Source organism: Podarcis vaucheri, assembly GCF_965113315.1.
Source record: "Podarcis vaucheri genome assembly, chromosome: 12".
NCBI lineage: Eukaryota > Metazoa > Chordata > Lepidosauria > Squamata > Lacertidae > Podarcis > Podarcis vaucheri.
Window position 1 is genome coordinate 25,118,716 of NC_138750.1, and position 10,348 is coordinate 25,129,063.

General features: G+C 42.1%; 1 long non-coding RNA gene across 2 annotated transcripts in view; it reads right to left on the reverse strand.

The window, feature by feature from the left end:
• Positions 1-10,348, reverse strand: part of LOC309515591 — a 190,279-nt gene that overhangs the window by 9,436 nt on the left and 170,495 nt on the right. The window lies entirely within an intron of this gene.

Sequence of the window (10,348 nt, forward strand, 5' to 3'; positions counted from 1 at the left end):
CTCTTATGCCCACAGGCAGTCTCTTCACCCCTTTTAATGAAGAGAAATGCCACTCGGTTTCTTTACATTTTCAGCTAAGAATTGCTTAAGAAGATATTGAGCAAAACCCACTCACCCTGCTTTGGAGGCAGCAACCTTGCAGATGCTTAAACTGGGCATATCTAGATCTGATGTCTCTACTGAAATTAATGGAGTAGTCGGTCTAGGTAGGTGGCAACTGATCACATTAAAACACCAGTTAAAGAAATACCACAATTTGATTACAGACTACTGTTTGCAGCCAACCTTTCTTCAACCTGCCTCAGGTAATCACCCAGCATCATCTCTTTCCTCCCCAATAATAATAATGCATTCCATATGTCCTTTAGAACACCAAGTGCCTGTTATTTGAATACACATGGTATCAGTCCTTAAATTAGAATCTCTTGCAGTCTACCTGAGAAATAAAGCTCATACTGAAAAACAAATATTTTTACATATTCTATTTTAAGTATATACTTGAGGTCCCTCACCCTGCATATTAAAGCCAATGCCAAATATTAAGAAAATTATTTGTGCCTTTTCTAGGAATTATTTGTATCTTACCGGGGGGGGGGGGAGAGACCTCTACACATATTCTAAGAAGTTGCAAATCCTTTCTTAAAAGCTTGTTAAGAAAATGACACCAATTTTAATGAAAGGATTAGAGTCATGCTATAGCCTGCTGCCATTTAAATAACAGAAATGTGTTTCAGTTACAGATAGGTAGCCGTGTTGGTCTGCCATAGTCAAAATAAAAAAAATCCCTTCCAGTAGCACCTTAAAGACCAACTAAGTTTGTTCTGGGTATAAGCTTTCGTGTGCATGCACACGTCTTCAGATACACTGAAACAGAAGTCACCGGACCCTTATATATAGTGGGAGGGTGGGGTGGGGTTTTTCTCAGACGGGTAGTAGGAGATGGGTGATTGACTCAATAGGTATGGCAATCCACTTGACAGCTATTAACGACTGCAATTAGTCCTACAGGAAAAGCAGGGGATAGTATGACCAAAAATAGCTTTAGCATATGTAATGACACAGTTACATGTGGCTCCCAGGCCATCTCTTGTAGAGGCACTGACCAAATCTAGACCTGCTTGGCTTCAGGAAGTTGGTAGCCTCAGCTGCTATCAAACCATACCCTGTAATAGGCCCATGTGGAGAAACATGTTATCCTTCCACAAAACACATCTGATGCTCTAACAATAAACACAATTGATTAGCAACACGTAATGCCTTAATCAGGATGCGGGTGGCCCTGTGGGTTAAACCACAGAGCCTGGGACTTGCCGATCAGAAGGTCAGCGGTTCGAATCCCTGTGACGGGGTGAGCTCCTGTTGCTCGGTCCCTGCTCCTGCCAACCTAGCAGTTCGAAAACACGTCAAAGTGCAAGTAGATAAACAGGTACCACTCTGGCGGGAAGGCAAATGGTGTTTCCGTGTGCTGCTCTGGTTTGCCAGAAGTGGCTTAGTCATGCTGGCCACATGACCCGGAAGCTGTACGCCAGCTCCCTCAGCCAATAAAGCGAGATGAGCGCCGCAACCCCACAGTTGGTCACGACTGGACCTAATGGTCAGGGGTCCATTTACTTTTACCTTTAATGCCTTAATCATTATTCAAAAATATGTTTAGGACATTATCTTTATTAATCCAACTAAAGGGTATGCAAGCTTTTAAGTTGCCCAGAACTCTTCATCAGGCTACATCAAGGTGCTAAGTAGTTCCAATGTGTGGGAGAAGGAATAGGCAGGATAGCTGGTTCAGAGCCTGCCCATGAGGCAGAGTGACGGGCCCGCCTCAGATGGTGGAAGTGCAAGAGGCGAAAACAGGCATGCAAAATGGGGCTGCAGTATAGAAGGGGAAAGCTGGGTCAATTTCTGGATTGGGCAGACAATTCAGCTAGTAAAGTGTGATGTGGAGAGGGCTGGGGAGTTTGCAAGTGGAACAAGCAATGTGGAAGAACCCTCCTAGTCTAGTAAAAATTACAACTTGCTTTTCTACCCATGAAGAAAATGATACAGGGGGCTCCTGAATACCTTGGGCAGCACGAGGTTTCACTTGGCGAATAAGGTGGGCAGCCACCATTCACTAGGCTAATTGTATTTATTGAGAACTGATACTCAGTCTTCAACAAACAGTTTCCAGAGTGACATACTGGAGCTAGGCGCTCCATGAGCACCAGGCCTGGCACCTGCCCTTGGCATCCTAAGACCACTGTACTGCCCAGCACTGATGCCTGTCCACTCCCTTTCTAAAAGTATTTGGGTTTGAGACTCAACATTTCACTGATGGGGAGGGGGGGAGGCTGTCATTTTATTTCACCACAACGCATGGCAGGATTGTGGAAAAAAATAAATTTCAGCTCCTAGACATGCTGAACTGATTTAGAGCATTGCTGATGCTGCCACTGCAGCCACCAGGTGAGCATTGGTGAGCATTGAGGTAGGAGGAGAGTCAACAAAAGGCACTTGGCTCAGAACCCCCTCAAACTTGGAACTGTCCCTAATGCATGCATCCCCCATCATCAAAGGCTTGATTTCTTCATGATTTCCCCCATTGTCGAAGGGGGAAAATTCCCCATCAGTTTCGGCCTACATATGTGAAGCTAAACACTGGGTAGACAGCTTTGAACTAAGCCAGAGAGTTGGTCTATGGGCCTCTGAGAGAAAGACTGCATTATGCAGATTCTGCTGAAGAAATCCAGATTGTGGCAATATCAAGGGAGTTAGTATTCTATAGTTAGATGAATTTAAAAATTCCAACCATCATCATTAATGATACTATAAAGAAGGAAAAAATAGAAATAAATTATAAAGTGGTAGGAGCCTCTCCCACTTTCCTGTTAAATGCATCCCACCAGGATTTCTAATATGCTTTTCTCCAATAGTGCAAAACTAGCTGGTTTTACTGACTCCTGAACATTCGCTCTGCCCACACTTCTTCAAGCCCTTCAGCTGGCTGGTGCCTCGGCAAAGGGGATTACAGCCTGCATCTGGAGATATTTGGCAGCACAAACACCAGCCACCTTCGAGATTGCCAAATTGTAGGCTGGTGTGACACATTGGTTGGAGCATCCTGCAGGTGCTCTCATTTTTGCCTGGGACTGGGGCAGCTCTCCGATGGCTTTGGGCTTGGTAACTTAAGCTTATTCAGCCCAATGTTTTGGTCCTGTGCCAAACTCAGCATAGCTGCACTACAGACTGATCTGTGGTCCTCGTGACGCAAGAAGAGATGCAGTTGTGAAATGAAACCCTGCAGGTGACATCTCTATGAAATATGATTTCCCCCTCCATTAAAGGGTGTGTTTTTTCCAAAATCCAGTGAAATACATATACTGACTACACTAAACTACATTCTATCCTAATTGCAACAAAAACTAGAATTTCCTCCTGTTCTCAATTTTGTCAGCTGTGTCTAGTTTGAATACTCCTGCTCTCTGCCCCAAGGGTTGAACACCTGGTTATTTTCAAGAGAAGGATTTAAAAGTGGTTGTGAAATATGTTAGCTAACACATGCTAATATACTGTAGTATCTTGTGTAGATAAAGGCAATATGGGCTTGTTCTGATTTAGTAAGGACAGAACACTCCTCTCCTTTAGCCTGCTCTTCATGGAACATCCATACGTACAATGAAAGTGAAACTGTATTGTGAGATATTTCCATTAGCTTTGTTGTGTAAGCTTCCAGTCCTAGATGCAAAGCCAGGGAAGTGGTTGCCCAGTCTGGAATTTTCTTCTCTGTTTGATCAGAGTTGAGTTACTCTGTTCCGTTTGAGTATTGTTCTAACATTTAAAAAACTGAATTTCTATGGCTACGGCTACATATTTGTTTATTATCTTACAATACGCCTTTGGGGATTTTCTGACCATCTTGAGCAAAAGCACAAAATATTTATAATGTGACACTGACAGGTGATACAAACCTCATGCTCATTCATTTGGAGTACTATTTATTTATTGTGCTTACGGGCAATTCCCCACCTGTGTGCAACCATGCACATGCGTGGTACTGGGAATCTGGAAGTGGAACCGGGAGTGGGGAGCACCCTGTAGAGTCCTCATGGCTTGCCACTAGACCCTCCCCAGAGGCTCTCCTTGTTAGCTGGAGGTGCAGCAGCGCTTCGTTGAGGCTGTTCAGCTTCCCCGCCTAATAGTTGTGTGTCAGCTGAGCAGTATCAACAAAGCCCCGCTGCCCCTCCGCTGCAAGGCTCCTTCCCTGGAGCCTGAAGAGGTTGTCCTCTTTGAGCTATGGGGAGTGTCTCCTTGCAAGCCATGAGAACTCTCCAGGGTGTTCCCTACTTATGCACATTTTGACTTCTGCGTGTAATCTCCCCCTTAAGTCAGGAGTCACCTGTATATACCACCTTTCTCCCAAGGCAGTTTACAATTTTAAGAGAAACCAACAGAAGTCATGCTATAAATGAATCCCTTGCAGCCGTGTCTTCCACTTCAAGTTGGTAACTGAAAAAAGGATGCAGAGTGAAGGCTGGGGGGGGGGGAAATCCGCTGACCCCAGGATGTGCATGTAACAACTGTCACTGTCTTGCACTGATGCCTAGAGGTCTCTGACCACTTTCATGCAGTATAACTGTCCTTAAATGGGTTCATTTCAGACTGGACATCGGAAGACTGGTCTGAAATTAATCTGTAGGGAGCAGAGTTCTCTAATCTGGCAACAACTAATTATATTCTGCATCATCCCCAAGTTTTATGAGACTGAGGTGGCCAGTGTTCATAAGCAGCTGCATAAGGAACTCATGTGAGATACTGAAACTCAGGACAGTAATGTAGCCATACACCTATATTCTGGTAGCAGATATGTTTGAAAGTGACCCTCAAGCAGTGTGAAAGTCTGCTAGTTTTAGGTCTGCTTTTGCGGGTCAGATCTTCAATTACCTTATATAATGCTACATATAGCTATAAATGTACACATACAGATTACATAATAGATTTGTCCTTATCTTTAGCCATTTTTCACAAACACCGATATAAAGAAATTGAACTTTGCAAAATATAGTGACAGGAAAAGAAGACCCACAGAGAAAAGCAATGCACAATGGCAATATTTCTATACAATTATGAGCTATAATCTATAGATGCTTTCTCAATTTTCTTTTTTTTATTCCAAAAATTACTCCCATGTCTGGTGAAACTTTGCCAGCTCATTATTCAGTTGGAAAAGCAGCTTCCAAAAAAGAATCTATTTTTATCCCTATGTATTGAAAACCATGTTTTAATTTAGTGGGTTAGCATTCTGCTTAGGCCCTTTAAAAACATGAGGCTCTTGCCATGGTATTTAAATCATCAGTGGGGAGAAAAAGGGTGGATTTGGGTTCTGCCAAGAATTGGCAATACTCATTTGTTTCACTTTTTGTCGTCACAGGCACCCAAATATCATGATGATTAGCACAATGGAATAAACACGTGCTCTGCAAATACTGTCCATATTTTTATGGCTTTGCATAGTTAGAGCTTGAGGAAAAACAGGCATTTCTTAAAAAATTCCTGGGCTGCAACCATCAGCCCTCCTGCCACAAAACAGCATCTGGGTCAGAAAACAGCGCGTTCCTGGTTTCCACGCGCTCGTCAACAAATATAAATGTTTTTGCAATAATCGAGAAATTATTGACCAAAGACAACACCCCCTTTCTGATAAACGGTAGAAATGTTAATACTCTTGGCAAAATTATTTTTGCACTAATTACTGTATCCATCTGCTCCACAAGATTGATTAGACTGTGAAAATGTTTGTTCTCTTCTCTCCTGCAAGGATGGGCCTCTCCTTGGCGCTGGAGGAGTCCTGTGTTGTGTCTGTGCAGAGATGAATATGCAGTTTTAATCAAACTCAAACCTAGTTCATTTCCACTAAAACCAAGGTATAGCCCTACAGTAAGGGAATAATAAGAAAATATCCAATACATGCAGATAGTATATTGGAAACTTGGTGTCCCCTGCTCAGTTGTTTCAGTCTTAGCGAGAAAGCAGCTTTTTATGCTATGTACAGATTCTCAGTTCCATGGAATATATTGGTGATGGTGAAGTCTACTAAAGAGCCCAGATGCCCATGAAGTCTTTCTCCCACTGGAGCTCAGCTGCAGAAACACAACCTGTATTTCCTTCCTACCTCTTGGCAATGCACTTCCCAAGTGAAGAGCTACATGTCAATTAGCTCCCTGCCTCCATCGGCACCTGCAAAGATGGCTGGCCTGTGATTGGAATATGAATGCCAGCCAACAAGTAAATCCCTTAAAGAGGTGCAGAAGAATAACATCCTCTCCTCCAATTAAGCTGAAATCACTAACTCTCTCTGGATCGCTACTTGCTCTAAGTTCAAATGCCACCTCTCGAACAAATGGGAAATACACTTTACATGCAATGACAGGCAGGGCTACTGTTGTACAGAGTTTATCTATAGCTATTTGATGTTGAGTCCAAAAGGAATGTGTACAATCAGAATATAAATCTCTTAGATATGCAGAAACAATGAGGAAAACCACCCAGAATCTGACAAAATCTAACATGGCATTAGTTTATCAAGCATAAGACACACGGAAGAAAAACCTTCAAAGAAGGGAAGAAAGCAGGAGATAACCAGAAAAGTAAGCAAAAGTAATGGAGGCCAGATGAGATTCACTAAAGAAAATAATTGTGATGTGGTGAATATAAAATGGGATTGTGATTAGCAGTGGCTATAAAAACTGGACTTGTTCTAGTTAAAAACCTCTCAGCATTACAGATGTAGATTGCTTTTGAAGTGTGACTTCATGTCATCTGTGGTATAATAAAAGGAGCATGGGTTTGCAAATATATTACATATGATTTCATAGTAAAAACTTAGAATAGGCTGAAAATTTCTAATACTGAATTTCTTAACAGAATTTTATAAATTACTGGAATGAACTTTTTGTTCAAAAAACATTTTAACATATTATGTTGCATCTGTTCATTATATTTATTTCATTTGGTTTAAAATATAAATAAAAGACAACTTAGGAAATATGCAGAACCTGTTGTTTACTGCTGGAAGACTGGAAACTCTCTTCAGCTGCAGGAGAACAAAGTCAAAGGACTTAACTCACACACCGAAAATGGAGATTTGAAACTAACTCACTCTGGAACTTTATGGTGAAGGATAACAAAATAAAAATAAACCCAAAGGGTACCCAATGAAGTGCTGTCCAACTATTCCAGTGTTGTGAAATGGCAGAGGTTATGACAGCAAGTCAATAAGAGAACAGTTATTATCTTCACAGGGCTAGAACTGGCCCACAGTCTAGTTATTCTTTGCCTGATTATACACTGAAATCATCTTAGCTTCATTTCAGAATTGTCCCTTGGTTGCTTGTCTCAAATATCTTGACCTTTCCGATTGCCATGAGCCAACAGTCATTTACTTAAAGACAACTGACAGATTTTCTCTGCTTATGACTGATGGGGCCTCCCGCTGCCACTGCACCGCTGCCACATGATTTCTGTTCTCATCCTGAAGCAAAGTTCTTAACCTGAGGTACTATTTCTGGGTTAGCGGAGTCTGTAACCTGAAGCGTCTGTAACCCAAAAATACTTATCCCGAAGCTACTTCAACCCGAGGTATGACTGACTGTCCTCTAAGCCATAGATCTCAGGGCAGTTCACAACATTTGTATCTACTGGTGTTCACAGTCCTGCTCAACTGCTTCAGCGCCATTTTTTGTTTTTAAACTTACAGCCTTGTTCCCTTCAACAGGGACGACATCCTACAGCAGTCTAGCAAAAGGCAGTGGAGTGAAACACTTGGGTGTGAAATTCTCAAGCTACGTACAGAACAGCGTGCCAGAGATCCATTTTCCCCTACATAGCCAAATATGGTTGGCAATATGATGGCATCATTGTTGTTAGGAAAAAGGCCAAATGAAGGACGTGGGGAAATGACATCAGCACTGCACCACCAACTCAGCATCAGGAGTGTGAGTGTCCTAGATTGCCTGAATATGGCCTGGCAAAAAGCTTCCAGCAGTGATAGCTGGTGTGGACTAGAGCCGGTGGGTGGCTAGGTCACAGGGGTGTGGTCAATGAGGTTATGGAGGCGTGGCCAAATTATGGTTTTCTTTCCAGCCTCCTCTCTTGCAAAGATACTTTGGACACTTAAAATGGCATTTGTAAAAAATATTTAGCACCAAACTATTTCATTATTCAGATAGGGTCCCTGCTGACGCAGCTGCTTCTCATACTGAAGTCTCTCACTGTCCATTTCCCCTGTTTTTAGCCACAATTCATTAATTTCTTGCATCGACCCCTCTGTGTCTCTGTATCTATCTTCATAGTTTAGTTGATCCTTTATGTATTTGAGTGTTTAATTCCTGGTTTTAGCATTGTTATCGGTCCATAATGTTTCAGGACAGACTTGCAATAAGTTAAATACTAAATAAATAAACAAGTTTGTTTAGTTAGGAAATAATTCTTCTCAGGGCTGGGCAATGAGGGAAGTGTACTTGTTTTATCTCGTGTACAATGGAAGCCACCAAGTGGTAAGTACATTTTGTTTCTGTTTCATTTCTATTAAAGTATGACTGTTGTAAACCCTCCTTGTCTTTTGCGGTAGCAGTAGCTGCTCATTAAAATCAGTTTATAACTTGCTGCTTGCAATTGATTTGTAAAAGCACTAATTGCCTCAGGTATAAATGCCCAATTTACAGTACCTGACATCAGAAAAATAACTACCATTCCCCCAAGATCAGTTATTGGCTGCCCTAGCAGGCTGTTAAGTCACCTGCCAAGCACCTAATAACCCCAAGGGTATATGGCCGGAGAACAGTTGAAACAACCACCCCTTTTTCCTGTGTACTGCTTTACACAGTGGCAGTAATTCACTAAATTGCTAGAGCAGCTGTGTTTGCATACCTGTTTCCATAACCAACATAGTGTATACGAAGTCAGGGAAATCTGGGTTAAAAAAACTCTAGGAGAGCATGGCCTAGAGAAGGTCCCAAGGGCCAGAAAGAGAAGTCCAGAGGGCCACATTTGGCCCCAGGGCTTGAGGTTCCCCACCCCTTGGGTAGAAAAGTAATAAATAATTTGATAACCGTCTTTGTGAAAGAAATGGGTGCTCAGAGCAGGGTGCCCTGTAAGGTCACATGGTCAGGTGGACTGTGATGGGTCTGTAATCCTGTTAGCGTGAGGTATTCATGATATTCCATTCAACTCATTTTTCTTCTTGCTCACCTTTGTTTCAACTTCATCAGGAGACCAGCACAGGTGTCTGTTCCTAGGTACCAATTTCTGGGTCTTCTACATCAGTACAGAGTTCCAGCAGTGATGTTCTCTTGCGGAAGCAATTTAGTTGAGAGATGCCTATTCCAGCTCTGCAGGATTTCTGCTGCAGTTATTAATACCCAAAGGGCTGTTTTAAGTGTGGCTCTATTAGAGGCTTGCGCTAGAGTTCAGCAACCAGCAATTCTTTTTATTCGGTCTCTGGCTATGCTTTGATATAAGACTTGTGAGAAGAGACTATTTTCCTCATAAACTTTGCAGTTTGTTCTAATAATCACTGTTTTGAAGTATTACTTCTCATCCCATTGTTGATATGTATGCATTATGGATGGCATTGTTGTCAAACATTCAGAATGACAATGAAAAATGCAAGTGAAAAGAAAAGTTGTAGTTGTCTTTTTCAAAGCTGTCTTGAACTGCCTAATTAGTGAATGAGCAACCAAGAACAGTTAAAACATCTCTACATAAAAAATTACAGACGGATTCTCTGCAATAAATGACTGTTTGTCCATATGTGTGTTTACATATGTATCTATGTATCTTCAATGGTGGGGAAAAGAGGAGTCAAAATGAAGGGGGGAGGGAGACCCAACAAAAGCAAGGAAGTTCTGAGCTAAAAGAGAATCCTGGTTGCCAAAACCAATTCCCCTTAGTCTAGGAATGCACACCCTTAGTCTAGGAATGGCTGTTTACCCAGTCACAGGGTGGCTGGCTGTTGCAGCGCATCATGGCAGAATCTCATCCCCAAGGAGCAATGCTGGGGCTAGGTGGCCAGCGGTTGGGGAATCCCTGGGCCAGCCACTTGAATTGGCCCCAATTCCTTTGTCATTTTGTAGTTTTAGAGGGAACAGGGCAAGAACTGAGCACCTTTGATCCATTTGTCTTGTAAGATGGGGCTTTAGCTGTTAGCCTCAGATTTAAGCTATTTTTATGATGCCAAATTATAGAATCAGATTCCTACCAATATAGGCTACCCAGTACATGTAACTTTTGAAATGCCATTTAATTTCTCATGTCTTGTAATGACTCCTCATCAAATACTTTGTTTTGCAATCCAAGCAATTTCACAACTGTGGAT